The 27662-nt window shown below is 37.3% G+C and overlaps 1 protein-coding gene across 1 annotated transcript in view; it reads left to right on the plus strand.

Annotated features, from left to right (window-relative positions):
• The first annotated feature begins 791 nt into the window (after positions 1-791).
• The window catches only part of LOC102534020 (melanoma-associated antigen B3-like), an 85737-nt gene continuing 58866 nt past the window's right edge, over positions 792-27662 (plus strand). The window contains exon 1 of the mRNA XM_072955717.1: positions 792-832. The gene's annotated coding sequence lies outside the window, so the exon portion shown is untranslated. The remainder of the gene's footprint in view (positions 833-27662) is intronic.

Consider the following 27662-nt stretch of genomic DNA (forward strand, 5'->3'; position numbering starts at 1 on the left):
GAGTTTTTCATTTTACATTTCTCTAAATACTTCCATAAGTTATGTATTTAAAGGATACAGTGTGTAACTTGCTATGATGTTTTCCATAATATCCTTCACTCTCTGTTGACCACATGATTAAGAGAAATTTAAAGTATGATAGCACACCTGGGATGAGAGCATATACGCTCTCCTTGAGGTGCTGAGAATTCTAGAAGCAGCAGAGGAAATTTATTGAAAAATATCACTCAGGGAATGACCACTTGGGAGTCTGTGGCAGCAGCATCAACAAGGGGCTGTGAGAAGCTTGGGCAATGTCATATATTACAAAAACCTTTCCTGCACCAGGAAGAGTAATAGGAAAGCGGCCTCACTGCACATAAAATGTGTGAATGCTGGTTAAGTGCCTTACTTGCAGAGCACTGTATTTTATGCAGAGCCTCACTTCACCACTGAATTCTGGGGAAGGGGGGATGTGTGTAAATAATTAGAAGACACTTTTATTTTTGTAAGATCAAGATCTTAAGTTGTTTTTTGCCCCCTTCCTCAGTGCGACAGGTTTAATTCTAGCTTTCAAGTGAATCATACAATTCAAATTTAATTCTTAAATTAAGAGGCACTGTTTAAAGTGTTTTCAGTCCACACAGAGAAAAATCGTCTAACAGTCTGTCTAGGAATGGGCTGATCATTATCCTAGTTTATATGAAACTGAGCAGCCTTTGAGCAGCCAACATTACTCCTCTCCTTGCTGTGTTCTTTATACTCAGGTCTCATCTTCATTAGGACTTTTCACCTGACGGGCTGAGGAGGCTTGCAGCGTCTGGCCTCGTGGAGAGCTTCACACTCTGGCTAGGTGAGTACAGAATGCTCATATTTATTCTTCCTCATCGTCTCATGTTCATGTGTCCTTTTAACAGACATTCATGCCGCGATGAGGCTGTAAACCTCCTATCCAGATGGCAGACCCCTCTTTGAAGGAATATTTACAAAGGTCCCTGCCCAACTGACAACAGTTTATTCCTTCCTAACATGCTTATTTGCTGCCATAGAGCACTGGGAGGTACCTAATTTGGGCAGTAGAAACTTGGCAATTCATGTATAAGTGTTGGCTTATGGAGCCAGGGGTATTTTCACTTTCAAGACTGAACTCACTTTTATACTCTTGCTGATGAGTTTTCTGGTGCCTAAACATAAGCCCAAACTGCTTCCATATTCATTGGTCATTATTCTCAGCTGGAAATTTCTTAGGCTTTCTCACATGCCACATGAACAAGAAACAACTTAACCAATGGATAAGCAGCTGCGGCACTGTCAATTTTAATTTTGATTAAAGGAAAGTATTTATATTTAGAGAAGTATACAAATCATAAGTGTCTATGTCAGTGAATTTCCATAAAGTAAACATACCTGTGTAACCAGCACTCATATCAAGGTACAGAATATGACCTAGAAGCCTCACTTGCACTGACATGGTCACAATCGCCCTTCCTGATTTAACCACTCTTCTGACTTCTAACACCATAAATCAGCTTCTTTGAATTTGGACTTTGTAGAAGTGAAAAAAAATCACTGTGTACTCCTTCTTGTCAGGCTTCATTTACTGAACATTTTGCCAGTGATATTTATCCTGGCACTTGTGAGTAGTTGTAATTTACTCTTTCTCACTGCTCTGTAGTACTCCAGTGTATGAATACGTGGTGATACATTTACCCATGTTACTGTTGATGGGCAATTGGGCAGTTTCCAGTTCAGGGCTATTACAGAGAGTGCTGCTTTGTACATTCTTATCCATGTCTTTTGATTTGTCTCCTTTCTATAATTAGAAGAAAAATTATGAAGTAAAGTGGAAGTACTCATCTAAAAAAGATAAGTCCATTATGCCACTGTTATTTGGGACTTGCTATGTGACTAATTGTATTTTGAACACAAACAACTCCCTCTGCCACAATGCTTTCCCTCAGGAACCCAAACTCATCGAATAACTTAGCAAAATGGCCCCAAGATACTCCTGTTCTCATTTGAAAATCAACCAGATTTCAGTTAGGGATGAAAGCAAAATTTAGGATAAAAATATGCAAGCTTAAAGCCATATAGAACAGCGCAGCCAAAACACTCATTAAAATTACTCATGGACAAAAGAGATTTGCACTAATTAAAATGCCTAGTCACTGTAGAGCGGGTTAAGAGGGAAGATTGACTTAATACCAAATGGCTTTATTTTATGGCTTTACATCAAACTTTTGAAATATTTTCAGTTAAGTAAATGAAAGGAGAATGAAAAAAAAAACTTGTGGGGAAACAGATGAAATACCACAGACCTAAGGAGATCCATTATCATCATTATGGCAGCATTTTCTGTCACATTTATGAATTTGGGCAATTTTTATTGCACTTGTTGCTAAGGGACAATTGAGCAGGTGCCATTTTATGAGCTACTAATTCTTCAGTGATTCCCAAGTGGAGGGGCCACACACAAGGGTCAATTATTATGAGTCTAATAGAAATGCTGTGACTGGGAAAAATGCAAAGTAACATTAATCTCTGCATTGCTCCCTTGAGCAGAGTTCAGCTGTCAATTTTAGTCCTGAGGAGCTTGGAGACCACCAACATGGCCAGGAGGGTTTTGGATTTGTTACATCAAGGGCAGAGTGAGCTGCATATTTTTTATATAACTTTATAAAATCAGTTCCTACTTTTAACATTACAGGAATATATAAAGGAAAAGAAGACTAAATAAGAGTTCTATAATTAAAATATAGACTGTATATTTCTGTATGTTACCCTGGGATTTTAACCTTCAAATTCAAAATTGTTCCTAGTTTACATCAAAAGTCCCGATTGTTCTCTGGCTTTTATTTCTGTGTTTATGTGACTAAGCATGGGGGGGAGGTTATTCAGGTGATTGGGAATTTATATTATTATTTCTTGAGAAAATCAGAACTTCAAATCCTGCTAAACATTCAAACAATAAATGTGAAATACTCAGGACCATCATTATGCATTTAGTACTCAGTAAGGTTAAGTTCCTTCTAGCATATGTTTGTATAATATTGACAGATAAATATCATTTACCACATATGAATGAGACCATAGAAATGGGAAGAGGAGGAAGGAAAAATGAAAGGAGACTAATATTTATTGATGGCTTCTCATGTGTGAAGCAACAAGCTCATTATTTTATATGTGGTAACTGATTTTGTCCTTTCAGTTATGCTGCAGGTATGACTTATTAAGCTCTCTACAGATGAGAAAGTTGAGATTCAGCTAGGTTAAATATCTTGACCATTGTCACTCCCTAGTGAATGGTGGACTCAGGAATCAGAACCACGCCTACCTGCCCACAACACTTTTCCACTATACTACTTGGCCTTCTCATTCTAAGTAAAGATTCTTAGTAGTTTAGTTAAGATCATTAATGTACTATGGAAAAGCTTGAAATGAAGATGTTCGTGGCTCACCTGCCAGGTGCACCAAGAGGTTCTCCAAGTTCAAGATTATTGCTTTTCATTCAGTTTTGACACTGGCAGTATTTTGGGGGGACTCTCAAGGGAGGTCTACCACCTTCCGGTAATGGGTCCCAGGACAGCAAGGAGAGCTCAGCCAGCTTCACAAAAGGCCACGCCTGGGCCACGGTCATGAAGGGACAAGACTGCTACAATTCATTGTCTCCAGACTGGCACTGCCTCTCACTTTAGAACAGTCCACATCCTCATTTCCTCATTCCTTGTACCTAGTTTGCTGTTTTCCCTGTGGCCATTCTCCCCCATCTCCAAGCCATCCTCTAAGCTGCTGCCAGAGATCATGAGGTTTATAAAATGCAAATCTAACCATGTCACTCTCCAAAAAAATCCTTTAATCCCCATAGCATGACAACAGCTTCTTAGATTAGCATACAGTAATCGGGCCCCTTCTTGCCTCTCTGACCTTTCCTCTCCCCGTCTCTCCCTTCACCCTCATATCTTTTTCTCTGACCATTCTGAATATTCAGGATATCTCAGAATATCCCTGAACATGACAGACCGCTTCATGTCTCCAAGCCATTGTTCATGCGACTTTATCTGCATAGAATAGCCTTCCTTCCCTTTTCTCCTAAGTGAATGCAACTTGGTCTTTCATAGTTCGGCTACAATATTAACTCATTTAGATGTCCCTGTCTGATTTGTAGGTCCTGGTATGTATTCAAGCACTAGAGAATTAATTGCATTACTGAATTAAAATAATTTACTTGACTGTATTTCCGATGACATGTAAGCTTGTTGAGGACAGGGACTATGGTTTCAGGCATGTTATTCTCTCAAATAGCATAAGAACGTGGTCTCTGAATCTTACCTCTTGAATTAGAATTTAAGCTCTGCCACTTACTGAATGTCTGACTTCTCCCTTCTAAGCTTCACTTTTCTCATCTATGAAATGGAACATTACTTACCTTGTAGGATTATTGTTAGGATTAAGTGATATTAGCTTATGTCTATAGATTACAGTGTCTACATATGTTAAGTACTCAATAAATGTTAGCTGTTAGTATGATGAGAAGAATAGTAACCGCTTATTTAATAAATAATCATTCTCAGTGTATAATAATAATGATTATGAATTCAGTAACCTTTTAGTAGAGTTTTGAAGGACTTCCAACTGTGTCACACCTATCAGAGGGACTCTTAACAAAAGCTAAAATTTTTGATATGTAATAGAGAAAAGAAACTAAGATATCTTCTAGAATCCATGTTCCATTTTGCAGATGAAGTAATTAAGGCCCTGTAACATCAGCTGTATCCTTGAGGGTTTGATTAGAGAAGCAGAATCCTTTTCAGTGATGTGGAATGAGGGCTTTACTATACAGAGTGGATCTTGGGCAGCTGTGAGAGCTGGTGAAGGAGTCTACGTAAAGCTGTTGCTTTCCTGTCTGGGGATGAGTCCAAGATGACAGTAGGTGAGCAGAACCAGCAGTCAGGAAGGAAACCTGCACCTGAGGTAAAGGAGCATGAGGACAAACTGGAACCCACTGGGACAAACGAACCCACTGGAACCCATCTTTGTCTCCCACCGCCTCCGACCTTGATGATACGGGTAACTTGGAAAAGGAGACAGTACCCCTTATCATTAAACTGCACACGTGCCAGCACCAAGACTTGGAGAAACTGAAGGGCAAGATGTGGCAGGAGCTGAAGGAGTTGCGGGCTGGTGGCTACTGGCACTGACACGGTGAATCTGCAGCCGGGCAGTAACGTGTGTGAGGAGCCTGGGGCCCCACGCTGCCCTTCAGAGCATAGCGGCTGCCGCTTCACTTTCACCTTCTAACTCTCATGCAGGTTTCTCTTGTGGCCAACTCTAACCTGAGGAAAGACATTTCTGGAAAAGCAGATCCAGCTCAGATAAACTGGCACAGTTAAAACCACCACATCAAGTAACAATTCCAGAAATATGCAATTGTAGAACTGGCCCTAGAATGCAGTGTTCTTTTCATTAGGTTGCTCTCTCATCTATAGCAGTATCAGTTGCAAGGCTAAGAACATATATATTTACTTTGGAAGGATTAAGTAGTAAATTTTTTGAAAATAGACATCAAATCACTGGATTTTTATCAAAAGCAGTGCCAGTCTTCCCAGTCACTCTCATAAATTTTGCTTTTGTAGTATCAAATGGTCTGTGAAATCATTTAGGCCCAACCTTCTTACTCAATGACAGCTGTGTTGGAAAAATTTGTCTTAACACCAATCCACAATGTTCCATTTCTTGACAGGAGAGGGAGGGTAGTTCCCAGAGTTCTGATCGTTGTGGGGAAATTCTGAACTGTTCAGATTCGGTCAAAATCACACAGACCTATTTGCCCATGGAGGCTTTTGGTTTCCCTGAGACGATCAAATCTAAGACCACAAAACCACAAACAACCACCAGCTATTTTTTGGGTCTGGTTTTGTGAAAACTTTTTTAACACTCCAAACTCTACTACCCACTAGTGAGGGAAATTTTACCTGTAGAAAAACCTGAATTTCAATGAAAACTTTGGTTTAAGTAGCTTCGTCCAACTAATTACATATTGCTTAAAAAGCTATGTTAAAAATAGAATGAACAGGACACTCAACTGAAAGCCTTTTGAAGAACCACCTCTAGGTGGCCCCAGAGCTCTGTTTCTCCTCTGACATTGAAAGTCTCTTCTAACAATAAATTTTGTGATAATTATTAACTTTATGACAATCTATATTCCTTTACTTCTCTTTCAGTTTCATTTACCTTAATCATAACTTCTTTAAAGTACTCCGTTTTGAAAACACATTCCTTCAGTTCTTCCCACAGCTCTTGTTTTACCTTTCTTATAGATGATTTAGCTCAAAAACACGAATTAGTAGAATCTATAATATCCTATGCTGTATATATTGTATAAGACATCTTTAAAATATCCTGATTTATTTTTTGATTGTCATTTGCTATGAGGAAAGTAAAAGCCCTTTAAGTGTGCCTGGAAACCATTTTTCCCATGGTAAATGGCAGATTCCAAGAATCAGGCTCCTCCTTTTCTGTGGCTGAACCTTTACTTTAAGGGCTTTGCTTATATAAGCCAGGCTCTCTGTGGCCCAGGCAGGGTTGACCCACAGGGTATATTTGCCTTATTGGGATAGCTGCGTTTCCAAGGGTGGACTAAGATGTCAGAAACCACATTGTGAGGATAGGAGCTGACTTCAGAGTCCAGTTTTATGGCAGCAGCTTTTCTGAATTGGATAATCAGTAGCCGTATCTTCAGAGTGAGGACCTTTTACATGGAGGTCAGTGTCAAGAACGTCTCTATGCAAAACTCAGCTTACCTCCTCCCCATTTCCTTCTGGGACCAGTTCTGCCTGCCATTCTCACTAATTCTTTCTATGCTATTAAGTGAAACAAGTATATTTACTGATAATAGTCTAATACACCAAAGATGTCTTCATCTAATAAGATACTGTTTACTATTGGAATAAAGCAGTGGTTAAGACCTTGGGAATTAGAGTCAGCGAGATGTAGGCAGAGTTTTAGCTATGCCAGTTACTAGCTATAAAGCCAGGGGAATTCATATCTCTGAGCTTGGTTTCCAAACAATACAATAAAAACAATACATCAGAGTCTTGCTGTGAGGATCAAACAAAATGTCAGTGGATAATAGTGATTGGCACTGAGAAGACATACCATAATTGGTGCTCTTACTGTTTTTAATATTGTTTATACTGAAGTGACATTTTAATGGTACCTGATAGGAGTGGGTTTAAAGCACTGAGTCTGGACTCAGATCTTATATTTCTATCCAGGCATCACTGTTTATGAATTGTGAGACTTTGGACAAGTTGTTTAACCCTTAACCTCCTATGCCTTTGTCCTCTCATCTGCAGAATGGGGAGAATAGCTGCTTCGTAGGGCCATTGTGAGGATTAGATAGATAGATCGATAGATCACTCAATCTTCCTCAACTTATGATGGGTCACATCGCAATAAACCCACTGTAAGTTGATAATACTGTAAGTAGAAAACGCATTGAATACATCTAGCCTAGCAAACATTGTAGCTTAGCCTCATCTACCTTAAACGTGCTCAGAACACTTATATTAGTCTACAGTTGGGCAAAATCATCCAACACAAAGCCTCTTTTATAATTAAGTGTTGAATATCTCATGTAGTTTATTGAACACTGTACTGAAGTGGAAAACAGAATGGCGGTATGGGTATAGAATGGTACAGAATGGCTGTAAGTGTATTAGTTGTTTACCCTCACAATCGAGTGGCTGACTAGGAGCTGCTGTCTCTGCCAGCATCACAAGGGAGTATTGGGCTGCATTATCCCTGGACAAAGATCAAAATTCAAAATTCGAAGTACAATTCTACTGAATGTGTATTGCTTTTCCACCATCGTGAAGTCAAAAAATTGTAAGTGGAGCCATCATAAGTTGGGGAAAATATAAATATAGTGAATAGTAAATGCACAACAAAGTTTAGCTTCCTTCTAATGACTGCTCAAGATGATTAAATGCATGTACTGAAACCAGATTCATATGTAGTAGATCTAGGTGATGCCAGGAACTCATATTTTCACTAGCATACCAGGTGATTCTGATACCCTGCATTGAGAATCATGAGAGTAAGAGCATTTAAAAGGGTTAAAATTCCAATTCTAGAAAATCTAACTTCTAAAACTCAAGATTTTAATCACTATTTCATTTTGATCTTAAAGACTGTACCCAACTATTTATGTACAAATGTTTGTGCACAAATGTTTGCTATTGATAAGAGTGAATGTTTATTAGTAGTGTAAATGTCTAAAAATAAGGGATTCATTAAGCAAACCATGTCAGTCCTATCTATATGATGGAATGCCATGTAGTCAATAAAATTAAGGCACATTTTCTACACGTTCATAATTTAGTGGTAAGTGAAAAGAGAAGTTAGTGAACATTTATATGTATAGTATGAATCCATTTTTATCAGAAATATATTCATAGATGCTAAAGGACACATGCTAAAATGGTACTCTGCCTAACCTTGGATAATAGGTTATAGATTATTTTACAATTTTCCTTGTGCTTTTCAGTGCTTTCAAGATTTTCTGTTAGCTCCATGATTGGGAATTTTAAAATATGTTATTTAAGATTTTAAAAATCAATATATATGTACTACAATGCTTAGTAAACACATTTGCTAAGACAATTGTGGTAGGAAGAATAATGGGCCCCCAAAGATGTCGTGCTCTAATCCCCAGAAACTAAATATGTTACCGTATATGGTGAAAGGGACTTTGAAGATGTGATTAAGGGTTTGCCAAAGACCTTGAGCTAGAAAGATTTTTCTGGATTCTCTAGTGGACCCAGTCTAATCAAGTAAGTCCTTAAAAGCAGAGGACTTTTGTGGGCTGTGGTCAGAAAGAAATGTGATGACAGAAGGGTCAGAGAGATGTGATATGAGAAGAACTCAACCTGCCTTTGCTGACTTTGAAGCTGGAGGAAGGGGGCCGCAAGACAAAGAAGGCCAACAGTCTTTAAACTTGGAAAAGACAAAGAAGCGAATTCTTTCCCTAGAGGCTCCAGAAAGGAGTACAGTCCCTGCCTACACCTTGTTCTTAGCCCATTGAGACCTATATTGAACTTCCAAACCACAGAACTGGAAGATGCTAAATTTGTATTGTTTTAAACTACTGTTTGTAGCAATCTGTTACAGCAGCAATATAAAACTAATACACAAACAAAGCTAAATATTTGTCATTGTTTAAGCTTTTTGCTAGTGTATAGACCCTCTGCCGTAATCAGCAACCAAATTGCTGCCCTTATCAACAGTATCATTAAAATCATAAATGTTAATAGTGGAAATAACTTCAGCAATCATCTAATTCAAGACTTACATTTTATACATAAAGAAATTAAGGCCCGGAGAGGTATGTGACTTAGCCGTTGAAAAATTAATATGTTTTAAGCAGCAAGTATCAGAAAAGTTTGGCTCACCCTGATTTATACAATAAAGAGTTTCATTATTTCGCATAAGAAGAAATGGTGGTCTTCACAGGGCATCAGAACTCTGACTGTTGGAGTTTCCCTTAGCTCTGGTTATTAGCAAGATGACTGCCCCACCACTAGGCCAATAGGAAAAATGAGCACTAGTTAATAACTAAACCTGGTAATCATTCCATTGTTGGTGATTGATCGGTGAGACTTAATAGCAAAGGATACCTGATTCTTGCTGACTGCTGTGTAACAAACCACCCTAAAACTTAGTGACTTTAATCTGCAACTTATCGCATGATGGTATGGGTTGTCAGATCTCAGTTGACATGGCTGATCGGGGCTGAGACTGCACGGGTGACTAGTTTATCTACGATGGCCTCATTCATATATCTAGCTGTTCTGAGAGCTGTGAAAGCACACTGCTTGTATCCCCTATTTCATAACAATGATTAGCTTGCACCAGAGGCCCTCCACCCTGGCTGTGTCTCATTAATTGTATGTGAACTATTAGCTGGTGGCAGAGGTGATTCTGGTATGCAGACAGGGTTGGGAGTAATCATTTGATTTGGAGTAATCACTGAGAAGGAATGGATGTTGGGATGTCAGTCATCAAAATCATTACACGCATGATCACACAGCTGGTCAGAAGCAGAGCAGTGTTACTGGCTGGTTCTCCTGAGCCCCCGCCTGCTGTTTTATTCTATCATTGCCTGCTATGGAAGACAGTGATACCCTCAGGCATTCACAATAAGTTAATTACTGGGCATATTGTCCAACAGCAGAGGGAAACTTGTTCACACTGTTTTTCTTTGAGCTGCACATATTCTGAGGCAAAATAGAAAACTTCAGATACCATTACTGAAATCTTTTTTTTCTTTTTTTCCTGCATGCCCAGCAGCTGGTGAGTGTTCAGCATCAGATATGAGAAGTTAAGCTGAATAAACTGGAGGAAAACCTTCTAGAGAAAGCAAGCTCAGCTTTAAAAAAAAAATGCTAAGTTTGCTGACCCAAGAGCCCAGGATAGCTTAATAAAATTGAACAGAGGAAAACCAATTAAATGCTTTAAACTGCTATTCTGGGGCTCACCAAAACAACACAAGTCAAAAGAGGAAATATTCAATTATTACTAGCAGCTGGATTTTTGTGAAAGTTTTTTTAGTTAAGCCAAGTCGCCCCTCTCACTGCTGCTTCTAAGAGGACTAAGTGATTTTTCAATCTCCAGAAAGTACTTCACTATGGATTTGCCCACAGGGATATTCAAAGAAATGCTAATGGCCTAATGCATAGCTCTGAGCATCCATCTTCTCTTTTCAGAGGCTCCCCATGGCTTGTCAGTATCCTTGACCTGATAGACAAAGCTTTTTGCAATATGACCCCCCCATACTTTCTAGCTTTCTCTATTACTCTGCCTACTAGTAACCTGAATTCTTGACATATTATGGGGCTTACTGTCCCTTAAAGAATCCTATCCCTACTGCCTCACTGTGTGTATGCCATACTCCATGCACACCTCTTCCATATATCCTCAATAAACTAACACATCTTTCGAGACCAACCTCAAATGCTAACTTCATGAATGAAGCCTTTTCTTACCTTTTGTTGAAACTCACCAGCCACAGACCATCTGGAAAACTTGTATCTCAGAAGAATACATATCAGAGGAACCATAAGGAATTGGGCTTGTGCTGGGTGATTCTAAGGAAGGTTTAAAGACACAGAGGCCATTTCTGAACTGGATGCTGTCAGAAAGCGGAAGCCACTTGGCGATTGGGTATCTTGATAACTTTTATCTAAGAGGCAGGAAAATTAAAGCAATGCTAGAGTTGTTAGTGAAGAAGCACATATTAGACAGAAGAGGGAGTCATTTAGTCACTTTACTGTTACAGAGCGTCCTTTCCTCTTCGGTTCTGTCTTATCATTGTTTATGTACACTCTGTATATATTCTGTTTATATACCCTGTATGTTATGTTCAGTTGGGACATCTCAACTCTCAGGATTGTTTTTCATCTTCTTACTATGTAACTGGTTTTATCCATCTTCTCAGAATCTTTGTAGTACAGAGATGATGGGAATGTCCCACAGATGTATCAACATTAGCCCTCATGGAGTGTTCTTTTTTTGGTGTCTAGTCAACTCTTAAATCTGTTCTATTTCACATTTAAAACATAATTTGTTTTTAAAAACACAGCATGTTTTGCAAAAAGGGAAATTTTGGCATGACTAGGCTTGTAAATCTGCAAAGAAGAAGCTAAATAGCAATTATCCCTTTTAGACAGACATATTCTCTCCACTTGACCACAGTCCCAGCCACTCATGCCATGTAGGCTTATCCATTTGCACTAGACTCATATTCCTTACTGGCTTGTCCCCAGGGATGTCTGAGACTAAAGTCTCATCTTATTCATGTTTCAGAGTTAAGTAAGGGACTGTATAGAACAGCAAGAAGGATGGAGCAGTGGCCTATAAAGGAACAGATACTAAACATTTTAGGCTTTGTGAGCCAGATAGTCTCTGTCACAGCTATTCAACTCTGGCATTGTGGCAAGAAGGCAGCCAGAGACAAGACATAAACAAATGGCCAGTGATAGAGTGCATGCTTAGCATGCACAAGGGTCCTGGGTTCAATCCCCAGTACCTCCAGTTTTTTAAAAGCATAGTTTAAAAAAAAAAAAAAGACCTGCCCACCATGTATTGACAACATCCGCACAAGACCTTGGAGGGGACCAGCAGAATTATGTAACTCAGAGTCTGGAACTGAGAAATTGGGGTACTACTGCCAACAAAATTCCTGGCCTCTGAGGACCTTTTCAAGGGAACACACAGGCTTGGACCATAGGTCAACAGCATGATGGGAACTTATAATCAAATTGATTTTAAACTTTGCAAAGTAAAGTAATGTGATATCTTGCATAGCCTAGTTACTGCATAAAATCCAGTCTGCTGCAGTTACGTGCCTTTAAAATATTTTCTGAACAAATAAGTTCAGTGATTTTTGAGAAAATCTGCAACAAATGCTCATTACTCACTGATTTCATGAAGGCACATTAACCACCTACTATATCCCTGGCATTCTGCTGGGCACACAGTGATGAACAAGGTCAATATGGTCAGTAAAGAGGTTTTGCAGCCACTTTTTCTTCCGCTGCCAGCAGTCTCTCAGGGCCAGGCAGCTGGAATCACCAGAAGCTGTCAGAGCCTTCAAATCTCAAAGGGGTCAGTGCAGCCTTATGTCACTTCCGGGGAGACTCTGATTCACTTCAGTGCAGGTGGAGCACCTCAGAGGCTTGCTTCCCTTGCTGCCACCTGTGACTCTACTCAGGGACTTTAACTAACCATGTGAACATACTCAGCTCATGTGCAGGACAGGCCTGAGGTGCTTGTGTTAGGGGAGAGTAGAATTGATGCCTTTGGGAGCAGCCCTCAACAGATGCAGACAGGAATTGGTGGATGAACACCCCTGCTCACTTGCCCCTTGGGTGGGAAAACCCTGAGGTGTGCTCTACACCATCTCCCAGAGATCCCCAGTGGGATTCAGCTACTGTTGCCCACAGCAAAAATATGCTCATTAACACAGTCTGTCTTGGCTTACTTCCCTTCCCGGGCTCATTTTCCCACTTTTGTTCCAGGATCACCTAGCAAATAAACTGCTGGCACTTAAATCCTCATCTTGGCATCTGTTTCCTGGGGAACCTAAACTTTGATTCCACCACCTTCAGGCATGCATCAGCCTCGGAGGAAGGAGCACCGTGGTTGCTATCATCTTCACCCCAGCGCCACGTATGCAGGAAAGCTGCATCTCCGGGTTCTTGTTGATAAATGTGTACTTATAGAGTAGCAGATCTCTAAGCACTGATTGACGTAGGCTGAAAACAGAAGCCAAATAATTTGCTATGTCTTTCTAAGTAACAGAAAGTGCTTTGGAGGCAGGTTTGCGTTACTCCTTCAAACCTCAGCACTAAGCGTACTGTTGGGCACTAAACTGGTGCTCAGTGGTGGAACTGAGTTTCTTCCACAGGGAATCAGTCCCTACTTGTAACTAAGCAGAATTTTTAGGAGTCAGGTAGGTCCCTTAATTCACATTTCTAGTTACTAGTTAGAACCTGAAGGAGTGGTCTTATAGTCTCCTGAGTGAAAGAATTTAATGCCTCTGGTATTTCCACAAAGTCTTTGAATATTTCCACATAGTGTCTATCTGACATGATCAAGAATAGACTAAAGCAAGAGTTAGCATTTTCTGAAAAGGGCCACTTACTCAACATTTTAGGCTTTGAAATCAGTTTCCATCGCAACTGCCCAATTCTGCCATTCTAGTGCAAAAACAGTCAGAAATACTGCATAAATGAATGTTTCAATAAAACTTTATTTACAGAAACAGATGGCAACCTGGATTTAGCCCATGGGACTTAGTTTTCTGAGCTTTGATCTAAGGCAGTGTTGTCAAATGGAACTTCCTGCAGGATGAAAATATTCTATAATCAGAGATATCCAGTATGGTAACTATACATGGCTAGTGCTATTGAGAATATGAATTTTATTTTGCTTACATTCAGATAGGCACATGTGGCTAGTGACTACCATACTGGACACTACATGATGTTGTTTGGCCTATCTTGGCAAACCCCTGACCACTTAATCATGTTTCTGCCAACATTTCTGCCCCAGCTGCTTATTCATTGGGAAACACAATGTTGGAAACAGTGAAAGTGAGAACAACATATGTTTTGCCTTCCCAGTGAACCTGACAGCTTCCCTTTTGCTTTCGGTGTGGTTGGCTGAGCATAATACATATGGAGGAGACAAACCATTATTCCTCCCTGGGCATCGCAGTTCATGAGGTGCAGCATCTTTGCCAATAATTCAGACATCTACAGGTGGTCTTAGGTACTAGTACAGGTCTCATCAAGATTGGAGCTTAAGTTTTCTTTCTCAGTAGGCTTTTTCACTTTACTAGCACTGTCAGCTCCAAAATTGTCACGTATTCGCAGTTGATGACTCAATTTTAGCAAGCTGAGTTTCCATGCCCCCCACTTTCCTTTTTAAAGTTTGCTTTTCAAAACCAGCTGAACAGGGATCATTTCATTGCACAATGAAGTGGGCACTTACTGAACAATAAACCTGTGGATTTATGCTTATGGGATTCAAGAAGCAGCTTTGCCACAATCCTGTGAAATCTTGCTCACAGTTCATTGAGCTCTGACTGGATCTTGAATTATAGTTAATGCTTCAAACAGAAAGTAATATTTGTCACATTCTATAGATATGTTCCACGGCTTTGGAAAACTATGGATTGCTTTGACAAATTCACTGTCCTAGAGCTGAAGTAACTCTTTATATCCTGGATCACACAGTTCTAAGGTAGGACTGTGTTTTATGGATAGTTTATATCGTAGGAAAGTACACATGCAAAAACTTGATGCATTTTTCACAAGCTCAGCACAGCCATGGAACCAGCATGTGGATCATTCCCACCAGGGCAGGTGGGAAGCAGCATCCTTACTTTTAACTGTATAGGTCAGTTTTTTTTCTGCTTTTCATTTTTTTTTCATTTTTGGTTTTTTACTTTACATAAACTGAGTCAATCCTGTATATACTATATCTGGATTCTTTTGTTTGTGAGATTCACCTAATCCATTTTGCTGTATATAGTTATAGGTTGTTCTAAACAAAAAAATATTTTTAAAAATATAGCAAAATATATCCCTCCTACCTTTGTCTCAGGCTCAACCAGGTCCCACTCTTCCCTTCCTCATGAGGGACTACTTTTTTTTTTATTACTTTTTATTAGTTTTACTATTTTCCTGTGCTTTCAGAGCTTCTTTATGAGATTTGCTACTATTTAAATGTGAAATAAGTTATCTATGGAAATTAGCAGAAAATCAGGACAGTGACCCCTTTGAACAATGCAGGAGGTAGGCTTTTAAATGAATTCATTAATTAATTTGTATTTACCATAGGATTTTTGTTTGCGCTAACAATGCTACATTAACAGTAGTTGGGATGATAGCCATTCTGTACAATTATAGGGCAAGAAGCAAAAGTACACTTTGCAAATCAATCTGGATCTGAAAGACAGGATGTGCACATGTTTAATGCAGCTATTTTTTCAGGACTAAACAAGTGGGTATTTTAAAGACAAAGCTTGGAAAACAAATATCTAATACAAGTCAGTCTGTTCACCCTTTAAGCTGTAAATTCTCTGAACAGAAGGATTCATAGGCATTGCAGGACTTACATAAACGAGGGTATATGATTTGCTGCAAATATGCTGACTTAACTGGGCTGATACTAGGCTCTTTACTCCATAGTACCTCCGCACCTTGCTAGTAGTAAGTTGGACATTAGGGAGGTACATTAACTCTTTTGAGCCATCTGGGTAACATTACCACAAAGAAAATTAGCATAAAGATTGCTTTCTCTATAAATGTTCCTTTTTGCAAGCTTGCTAAAGTGCTAAAGTTTTACTTTGAAGTAGAATCAGATAACCTATTCATGAAACTTTGGTTTTCTGTGTGTACCCAGTGCCACAATGTTCATGCATCAAACTTCAGGAGAAAAGTCCCATATACTCTACAAGAGTTATTTACCAATGGTGAAATGTTGTCAAAAGTAGTATATAGATAAAGCATTTATCATACGTGGTTACGTGTATATGTTTCAGACAATTAAAAAAAAACATACAGCACAAAATGATCTTGATTGTCCCTCAGCCATAATAGACGTGTGGGAAGCCTTCAGACGTCCCTTAGGCTTATATCTGGGAGGACCCCAGGTATAGATGTTTGTATGCGGGGAATATTGGTTGGTCTTTCAGAATTGGGCTTCTACCTTGGAGTATGTTAGGTACATATTTTCCCAGAAAGGGCCTCCTTACACCTTTTCTCTCTCCCCCAGAGAGGTGAAAAATCCATCTAGATCCACTGCTGACTCACAGAAACAACTGAATCTAGGTGTAATCATGTGGTTCCAGTGCCACAGACATAACGCATACACAGGAGAATAGTTCAGCTAGGCACGTGCTGTACAAAAGAAAAATCACTTAGTAGTTATTTAAGAGTCTGAGCTAGGTGCCAAGACTCTTGAAGTATTTCTGACGGCATTTTAAATAAACACTCTCATTAATTTTAATGAAAACTAAAGTCTGATAATCATTGCTTTCAATTATCTAGAATTATAATATATTGTGTCTTATATATTAACATTATTTATGTAATAAACATATTAAGTATTTTGCAGCAACTAGAAAAACTCCTTAGTTATATGTGAAAATTTTTATAACAATATAAGTATAATATTTTTAGAACATTCCATATTTTCAAATTATAAATCAATTCATAAAATTACTTTAACTTCCTTTATTAAATAAGGCAGTCTGCTAGGCCAAGCCACATCTAAAATTTGTGGGTCCCTGAGAAAGCTGTAAATCAAGCTAGCAAAGAAAGAATATGTTTTGACCCCCTACCCTGAGCAGTAAAGAAAGGCCTGGTCTCCAGCCTTGACCCGCTTTCCCTCCCCTCACCTTGGCTCTGTTTCCAAACAGGGTCACATACATAATCAGGTGGGCACTCAGCCCACACATCCAAACTCCAGCCTCCATCTACCTGCCTCTCTGCCAACAGCCACTCCTTAGCCAATTCTCAGACCTAGGGGTGCACGTTCCAGCAGACTATCCACCCTAAAATGCATGTAGCCAATTAAAAAAGCCCACATATACCTTGGAGGCTGAAGTGTCGTCTAGAATGAGTTGAGAAAGACTTAAGTTCCAAGTGGACCTCCCAGCCTAGGCAGGGGCATAATTGGTAGAGAACCAAGACAGGCCCTCAAAGGTACAAAAAGCAAGGCAGCATCTCTTCTTATCCCTTTCTAACAATGGTGTGACTGCTAGGCTGCTAGATACAGTGGAGAATGGAAGGAAAATAACAGTAACAAAGATTCCAGCTCTCATTCAGCTTGCAATTTAATTGATGGAATAAATTTCATATAAGAATGAACACAACTCTCAGATATATCTTACTAGGAATTTAAAAGAATTGCTTAAAGCAACTTCTTTCAATATATGGAAACAGTTCTCCCTCTTAGGAAATAGTGGCAGGTAGCTTCTCTATGGGAATTTCCCTGACACCTGCATCCCTTCATTACATCTGCAGTGGCAAAAACTCTTGAGAGAGATTCTTATCACCAACATTGAGTCATTAAGTTTTTTTCTGTAAAGGGTCACATAGTAAATATTTCAGGTTTTATATGCCCTATCTTATGTCTGTTGCAAATACTCAGTTCTGTCTTTGTAGTGCAAAAGCAGATCTAGACATTATGTAAGCAAATTGGGAATGGCTAGGTTTCTATAAAACCTTATTCACAAAAGCAGACAGTGGGCTGGATTTGGCCCATAGGCCATAGTTTACCTGATTTGTATTTTGACCAAAATTCCAAAAGACAGGGAAGAAACAGAATGATCACAGGCATATACGTGTGTGCATGCACACACACGTGACATACACAGAGAAGAGCAGTTGAAAGTATAATAGATAGAAGTACACGAAGGTCAATGTGCGAATCCTATCCTATAATTATATTTACGTATTGAAAAGTTTTCTTTTTTACTGAAATTTAGTTGATTTACAATGTTTCAGGTATACAGCAAACTGATTCAGTTATACATATATGTGTATTATTTTTCAGATTCTTTTCAATTATAGGTTATTACAAGATACTGAATATAGTTCCCTATGCTTTACAGCAGGTCCTTATCGTTTATCTACTTTGTATATAGTAGTTTGTATCTGCTGATCCCAAACTCCTAATTTATCCTTTCACCCCCTTTCCCCTTCAGTAACCATAAGTTTGTTTTCAATGTCTGTGAATCTGTTTCTGTTTTATATATAAGTTCATCTGTGTCTTTTTTTTAGATTTCTATGTATAAGTGATATCATATGATATTTGTCTTTCTCTATCTGACCTACTTCACTTAGTGTGATAGTCACTAAGTCCATCCATGTTGCTGCAAATGACATTATCTCATTCTTTTTAATGGCTAATACTCCATTATATATATATATATACACACGCACCACATCTTCTTTATTCTTTTATCTGTATGTATTTTTATATATGAATATATGGAAAACTATTTCAGTAAATTATTTTAAATATTAAACCAATTTCTAACATTTACTAACTAAAATGTTTGAAATCCTCTCTGCTTCATTTTAACATTTTTAAAAATCCAATTTTGAATTCTAAGAAAAATGGGATGTTGTATTTTATTTTATGGAAGAATAGCTATATTTTCAAATAGCATCTATTTCTTGCCACCTGTAAGACTTTTGCCATCAAAAACTGGCAATGCTTTTTGAAAGTTTAAAATGTGGTTTTAATAGACATTATTTTGGGGACTTGGTCTAATTTAATGAAAGGCTAGGTTGAGCCTAAGGACCATAACATCCTCACCAATGACGTAAACATCTAGGACAATCATATTTTCTTGATTTGGAAAAGAGATTACTGGAAAAACATATGTTTTGACTGAGGAAAATCTTATTGAAACTGGAATCACTTAAGTTTAGGATGCTTTCAATAATGCTGTGAACTTCAGCTATTGTTTGCTTTGCGTTGGTTGGCTTTCTGCAGTCAGCTACAGGCAACATTTTCAAGGACATCTGGATTATGGAAAACTTCAGCAAATTTATCCTTGACATTTCAGTGGGGAAAAAAGATATTTACTAATGTGAGAGCTTATTACACATTGCGTTTTACCTTGAGAGAGTGTTGATTGTTTCTGATATGTGGGTAGTCCTGAAAGTTGCATTTGACATTAGAAGTTATGTTTTAAGTTAGCCTGTTACTGGAAAAAAAAGTTCTTTTCTATAACTGTGGAAAGAGTGTATTGCCTTTCTACACTGCTCCCCTGAAGAGCTGATATGACCTTGCAGACTGTCTCCACTAAATGTATATATATATACTGGCTTCCCCTAAGCAACACTTCTTCAGTATTTAACTCCTTATCAGACCATTTTGCTATTCCCAGTGTCAGAGTATCAATTTCATTTGCTACAAACTGGATACATGGAATGTTTGGGTCCCAAGACTAGGAAAAAATCCCATTGGAGGCAAGGAAAACTCGCAAAGTAAATGGAAAAATCTGACCCCAAGCCCAGGGTCCACCTTAATACTCAGTCAACGATGTTAAAGCCATTGTTAGGATTCCCAATTGTCGAAGTTGAAAGAAGCTTTAAAAATACTAACCCAAATGCCTCCTTTAACATAGAACAAGAGAAGTGACTTATACAAGGTCCTATGACTAATTTGTAGAAGAGGACAAACTCAAATCTTACAACCCCAGGAACCTTTCTACTTTGCTGTGACACGGCTTCCATTTTCTATGTTCTTCTTTCCCTTTAAAAGCATTTAGTGCAATGAGATATCACCTCACATATGTTAGGATAACTATTACAAAAAAATGATAAATGTTAGAGCATGGAGAAAGGGAACCTTATACACTGTTGCTGGAATGTAAATTGGCACAGCCACTATAGAAAACAGTATGAAGATCTAAAAATATTAAAAATAGATCTACCATATGATCCAGCAATCCCACTTCTGGGTATATATCCAAAGAAATAGAAATTAGAATCTCAAAGAGACATCTGTACTCCCATGTTCATTACAGCATCACTCATAATAGCCAAAACATGGAAGCAACCTAAGTGTCTATCAGCGGATAAATGGACAAAGAATATGTGGTATATACATACACTGGAATATTGTTCAGCCTTTAAAAAGAATCTTGCCATTTTTCACAACATGGATCAACCTAGAGGACATTATGCTAAATGAAATAAGGCAGACCCAGAAGGACAAATAGAACACGATTCGACTTACATGAGAAATCTAAAATAGTCAAATTCATAGAGTCAGAGAGTAGAATGGTGGTTGCCAGGGTTCAAGAGGAAGGGTTAATGAGGATGTGTTAGTCAAAGGGTAGAGAGTTTCAGTTATGCAAGATGAATAAGTTTTAGACATCAACTGTACAGCAAAGAGCATATAGTTAGCAATACTGTATTGTCTCATTAAAAATTTACTGAGAACATAGATCTTAAGGATGGGAGAAAAGTTTTGCAGGTGATAGATACGTTTATAACATAGATGATGATATTGGTTTTAAGTGTGTATAGTTCTCCAAACTCATCAAGTTGCATACATTGAATATGTATAGCTTTTTGTCTGTAAATCATACCTCAGTAAAGTGGTTTCAAAGCAAAAGCATTTACTGAAAACCTATGATGGAGCAAACGTCCCTGGACGCTATAGATATGAGGGCGTGTAAGACGGATTAGAAGTCACCATCTTGAAAAAGACAGTCACAAAACTAATATGATAATCTTTATAAAACAGAATGTACTAGATGTGGAAACATAAATGAAGGGATAGCCCATTTTCCCTGGATTCATGGTTAATACATTTCCTCAGAGTGCCTCAATTTAGCCATAAAGAATGAATCAGCTTCTTTAGTTTACTTGGTGCCTGAATGATTAGTATGCAGTTCCTGCAGTTTGTAATCTTCATACATTCAACCTACATTTACTGAGTATGTACAGTTTATACACAAACCAATGGAATGTAAGCCAGGGACTTTTCATAGCCTTTACACTTAAGCAGCTTACAACTAAAAAGGAGATAGACTTTAATGAACCTTAACACAGCCTGTAAGATACATAGCCAGATAAAGCAGGTGTGAAGGAGAAGAGAAGGTGGGTTGGAATTAAGAAAAGTATTATAAATAAGAATGTTTCCAGAAAAAATGAACACAGTAGAAATTCCTTGAAATGAAGAAATAGAACAAAGTGTTTTTATTATGAATGTAAATAAAGTATTTAAAGAAAATTTTAGTTAGGTATAATTGAATGAAAGAGAAAAAAAAACCCTGTAGCCCCACCATCCACAGATAAGCATTAACATTTTGGGATCCAGTTGTTTTCATAGATTTGTCTCTTTTTTTAACATTTTTTATTGAGTTATAGACACTTTACAAAGTTGTGTCAAATTCCAGTGTAGAGTACAATTTTTAAGTTATGCATGAATATACATATATTCATTGTCACATTGTTTTTCACTGAGCTACCACAAGATCTTGTATATATTTCTCTGTGCTATATATACAGTGCAATCTTGTTTATCTATTCTGCATATGCCTGTCAGTATCTACAAATTTTGAACTCTTGGTCTTGTCCCTTCACACCCCCCCAACCCCCTGGCAACCACAAGTTTGTATTCTATGTCTATGAGTCTGTTTCTGATTTGTATTTATGTTCTTTTTTCTAAGATTCCACATATGAGCGATCTCATACGGTATTTTTCTTTCTCTTTCTGGCTTACTTCACTTAGAATGACATTCTCCAGGGACATCCACGTTGCTGCAAATGGCATTATGTTGTCTTTTTACGGCTGAATAGTATTCCTTTGTATAAATATACCACCTCTTCTTTATCCAGTCATCCATTGATGGACATTTAGGCTGTTTCCATGTCTTGGCTATTGTAAATAGTGCTGCTATGAACATTGGGGTGCAGGTGTCTTTCTGAAGTAGGGTTCCTTCTAGATATATGCCCAGGAGCGGGATGACTGGGTCATATGGTAAGTCTATTCCTGGTCTTTTGAGGAATCTCCATACTGTTTTCCACAGTGGCTGCACCAAACTGCATTCCCACCAGCAGTGTAGGAGGGTTCCCTTTTCTCCACAGCCTCTCCAGCATTTACTGTTTGTGGACTTTGGAATGATGGCTATTCTGACTGGTATGAGGTGATACCTCATTGTAGTTTTGATTTGCATTTCTCTGATAATTAGTGATATTGAGCATTTTCTCATGTGCCTTTTGATCATTTGTAAGTCTTCCTTGGAGAATTGCTTGTTTAGGTCTTCTGCCCATTCTTGGATTGGGTTGTTTGTTTTGTTCTTATTATGTCATATGAGCTGCTTATATATTCTGGAGATCAAGCCTTTGTCGGTTTCATCGTTTGCAAAATTTTTCTCCCATTCCGTAGGTTGTCATTTTGTTTTGCTTATGGTTTCCTTTGCTGTGCAGAAGCTTGTAAGTTTACTTAGGTCCCATTTGTTTATTCTTGCTTTTATTTCTATTGCTTGGGTAGACTGCCCTAGGAGAACATTTCTGAGATGTATGTCAGATAATGTTTTGCCTATATTTTCTTCTAGGAGGTTTATTGTATCTTGTCTTATGTTTAAGTCTTTGATCCATTTTGAGTTGATTTTTGTGTATGGTGTAAGTGAGTGTTCTAGCTTCACTGATTTACATGGTGCTGTCTACTTTTCCCAATACCATTTGCTGAAGAGACTGTCTTTATTCCATTGTATCTTCTTGCCTCCTTTGTGGAAGGTTAGTTGACCAAAGTTTGTGGGTTCATTTCTGGGCTCTCTATTCTGTTCCATTGGTCCATATGTCTGTTTTGGTACCAATACCATGCTGTCTTGATGACTGTAGCTCTATAGTATTGTCTGAAGTCTGGGAGAGTTTTTCCTCCAACCTCTTTCTTTCTCTTCAGTAATGCTTTGGCAATTCTAGGTCTTTTGTGGTTCCATATAAATTTTATTACGATTTGTTCTAGTTCTGTGAAATATGTCCTGGGTAATTTGATAGGGATTGCATTAAATCTGTAGACTGCCTTGGGCAGTGTGACCGTTTTAACAATGCTGATTCTTCCAATCCAGGAGCATGGGATAGCTTTCCATTTTTTTTTCCATTTTTTTAAGTTTTCCCATAGATTTGTCTTAAGTACACACAAAGAGAAACTTTTTCTCACAAAAATGGGTTCATGTTGTAGACATTATTTTGTAATCCAAAATTATAATTGATAATAGAGCATAGGCATTTTTCAGTCTATTTAATCATCCTCTAAAATGTGATTTTATAGTAGTGTATGTTATAGAAACAATTTATTAATATTTTACTTAATTCCCTGTGTTAAATCATTAAGGTAGTTCTAGTTTTTTTGCTATTTTAAGTAGTACCATACTGAACACACTTGTACGTAGATATTGGTTTGAATCTTTGATTCTTTCAAGTTCTAGAGCTTGAATCATTAGGTCACACTTTAAGCTGTTGATACACACAGACCAGTTACCTCACAGAAAAGTATAGCCATATTAAAACCATAAATTATTCACCCTACGTAATAGAGTTACCAATTTAAAAAAATCCTTTCAGAAGCTCAAATTAGAATTATTATAATTTGTGTTCCTGTGGTTTAATAATATATTATTATTATCTACGTGTGTTTTTTTCCATTGTGAGTTGTCTATTGATGTCCTAAAACCAACAAGCAGTTTGTATAAGTTGTGCTTTTTTCCTTTTCCAAAAAAAAAAAGAAAATCAAAGAAATCCGTATATATTAAAGTAGTTCAAACTGTTGCAAATATTTTTAATTTGTCTTTTACTATTAAATTTGTTTATGGTGCTTCATGACATAGGTTATAGAGTTCTTTTTTATATTCTCCCCCCAAATTTGAATCAGTTGTCTCAGAACAACTTAGGAAATAGTGGCCCATTTCCTCACTGAATATTTTCACTGAAAATTTTACATGTTATGTACTAAAATATTTTATATTAGATTTGTTGCTGAGCTTTTTATTTCACTGAACTGATTATTTTTGCATTCGTTTCACTGGTAAATTATTGTAATTTTAAAATGTTATATTGTTTGTAGCATGAGCTTCACCATCGTTAGCACAAGTGTCTTTTTTCAAAATTATCTTGGCCATTCATTCATTCATTCTACAAATAACTTATTCAGCTCTACTATTTGCTATGCTCTGTTTCAGGCTCTTGTTGCTGATTTAGTCTTTTTGTAACATTACATTAGCATGAATTATTTTATTATAAAAATAATACATTTTCACTGGAGATATTTTAGAGAATTTAAAAATTTACAAATTAGAAAATAAAAATACCTACAATCTAATTACCAGTCTTACTCCTTTGGACTATAAACTTAAGTTATAACAATTCCCAAAAATGGGTAGATTTTGTAAGTGTGTACTGAATATATAGACCTCTTAATTTTAAATATATCACGAACATTTTCCAGTGTAACTAAATATTTTTGATAACAACAATTATAATGACTTAGTTGTTTCCCTTATATATACCATAACCTATTTAGACATATTAGGTACTTTCAGATTTTACTCTTATAAAGTATGCCATGATTAATATCCTCATACATACATCTTACATGTGAGTATTTCTTTAATATATATTCCTGGAAGTAGCTCATCTATTTGAATTTTTCAGAGGAAATTTAAAACAGTTTTGTCACATTTCTAAATATCCCAGTGATATTTTGATTAAAATTGCAGTTTAAAGTCATAAATTATTTTTTGTCCAGTTGATGTCTTTGAATATTGAGTTTCTCTGCTCTGGTATATCATTCTCCATTTGTTCAGTTATCCTTGAATTTGAAATATTATAATTTTTATTTAAATAGATCTTTTATTGATAGAAATTCTACTTGGCTTTTAATATTTTATGTTGCTATTGCAAATGTCATCTATGTTGGGCAATATTAAGTTGTAAGACATGATTCTACATTCAGAATGCCTTCTGCTTTTAGTTTTGTGTTTAGAAAATTTCCACATTATCACAGCTTTTCCAATCAGGCCTTCTGTAAGTGGAATAGTGACCAGACAGCATGGCAAAACAGCTCTCCCAGGGCCCTACATCTGTGACTCAGCTCCTCCAGCTCAGCTTCTCTGCTTGAATCTTCCTCCCCCGTCTGCCTTTCCTCTCCCATTCGAAGCAACTACTGCCTATCGGCATATACAAATCTCCTTCTCTCTGTTGTTGTGTCTCAGCTTCTCAGGTTTCTAATGACTGTATCTCTAAGTGTGTTCACACTAATAGAGAGAATCTGGTTGGTTCCAAGATGACAAATAAAGATCCCTCATTTGGGCAGGCCAGAGGCTCCTGGCTGCCTTATGCATGACTGCTTTTGGGTCAAGAGCCAATCTTTGATCAGATTTTCTGTGGATGGGGAAATGAAGGTGTGTAGTAGAAAGCACCTATGCTTTGGATGCTTGTTTAAGAAAGTGGCTATGGGTACTCAGACCATATTGTTAATAAAGGACCTTATGTTATTACATTCTAACATTATTCTTTTATAAAAATTGTATGAATTTTTGTGTAATTGTTTTGTAACCGGATGCTTTGTTGAGATTTATTGTTATTCTAAGAGTTTTTGGATGTTTCTTCTCTTAAATTTCCATGTAGGTATTTTCTTCAAATAGTGATCTTTTTCCCCGCCTTACTAGTACTTATACCTCATTTCTTTTCCTTAATGTATAGCAGCAGATAGATATTCCAGAAGAAAATTGCAATACGGTAGAGATAGAAGGCATCCTTAATCCTGTTTCTGACTTTAGTGGGATTGCGTCTGTGTTCAATATTTAATATGTTGTTAGCTCCTGCTTTGAGATATACATACTTTATCATGCTGTGGGAGCATCTTTCTATTCTTAATTTACAAATAGTTATTACTAAAAACAGATGTTGAATTTAATACGTTTTTGGCATCTAATGAGTTTGTCATTTGTCTTTTGTTTCCAATTAATTGTTATGATAAAATATGTTCTATTTTGTCTGACTCTATGGTTTATTTTTGCTAAGATTTGCATGGCAGAGGTTTACCAATTCCTGTAATCTTCCTGACTTTGTATTTGTTACAGAATGACAAGGAAAACAAAGTTGCATTTTTTTATCCAACATATTCTTTTTCTGTGAAGGAGAATTTACTCTTACCTTTCTCTTCTCATTTCATACATTAGGACTTTCAAGTTTTCTCACATTTACTTTTGCCACATATGGTAGATTTCCCAATTATTTCTCCTCCCTTCTGAGAGGATTATACATCCCTGCCCATTGCCATGAGATTTTCAGAAATGCCCCCATGAAACAGATGTATGTCCCTTCCCCTTTGGTGTAAGGTTTGGGCACATGACCTGACTTGGCCAATATAATGCCAATGGACTGGTTATATAATACAGCTAAGCAGAAGCAGAAATAAAACCTTTGTGTGTTTCAGTGTTCCCTTTTTCTCTCTGAAATGAGAAATACATGTTCTGTATAGGAGCTGATCCTTCAGAAGGGATCCTGGAATGAGAAGACACAATGGAACAGCCTCAGCCACTACAGCCGAAATGTAACATGAGTGAAAAGTAAACGTTAGTTGTTGTAAGACACTGAGAATTAGGGGGTGAATTTTACCACAGTATAGCCAAATGAAAGTAGAAAACATCAAGAACCTATCTTTTTATAGCACAGGGAGCTATATTTGATATCTTGTAGTAGCTTATGGTGAAAAAGAATATGAATTTCAATTTTTAAAAAAAGAACCTGTCTTTTTAGAAAATCTGTGTAGTTTGCCAGTTTTTCCAGGTAGCTCCTAAGTTAACCAGAGAAATTAAGTGTTTTTGTGTATTATTTTCTGACCCCTTCACAGACTAAACCTAATTGAGCAGAGGCAGTTAAACAATGATCCAAGGCCTCTCTGTTAGGAGTAAAGGACAAGGGATAAAGTGACCCAAATGGCTGATTTTCCCTAATTTTGTTGCTGAGCAGAATCTTTTTAATGTCTTGATGTTCTTCCCTTAGATACATACAGTATACAACGGATGTATATTATGTTAGTTATGTATCTCAAACCATGATTTATTTGCTGCTGCCAGTTTCTCAGTTGCTTATTAGATTAACAAGAATGACATAGGTGTCAAGTTCTGGATTGAAGCATCATCCAAAAATACATGAACTGAACTAGAATGTCTGAAAGTTTTTACAGTCAAAAGGAGAGGTTTCTTCTTGTCTTGTTAACTGATTTAACTTAATCATGCTGAGATAAGCAGGATCATAATTGTTATTTTTCCTATTGTTTTAGTTTATGCAAGGAGTCAAAGTTTATACTTCAAGATGAAAACATTTTTATCACCAGGTGTTACCAATCCAAAAAGTTTGCTTTGATTCAAGTTCATACATAACAATACACTCTAGATCAAAACTTAATACCTAAAATGAAATGCAGTCAATATTATTTTGATTTCTTTTCCAAGGTGTGAAAATCACATATTTTAGGAAATTTTCCAAACATTTGTTTTGCTCTCATTTTAATCTAAAAATCCAAGTTGTTTTCCTAAGAAAAGTTTTCTCTTATTACATGTTTTATTACTCTTTCTG

Source organism: Vicugna pacos, chromosome X (genome assembly GCF_048564905.1).
Source record: "Vicugna pacos chromosome X, VicPac4, whole genome shotgun sequence".
NCBI classification, from domain to species: domain Eukaryota; kingdom Metazoa; phylum Chordata; class Mammalia; order Artiodactyla; family Camelidae; genus Vicugna; species Vicugna pacos.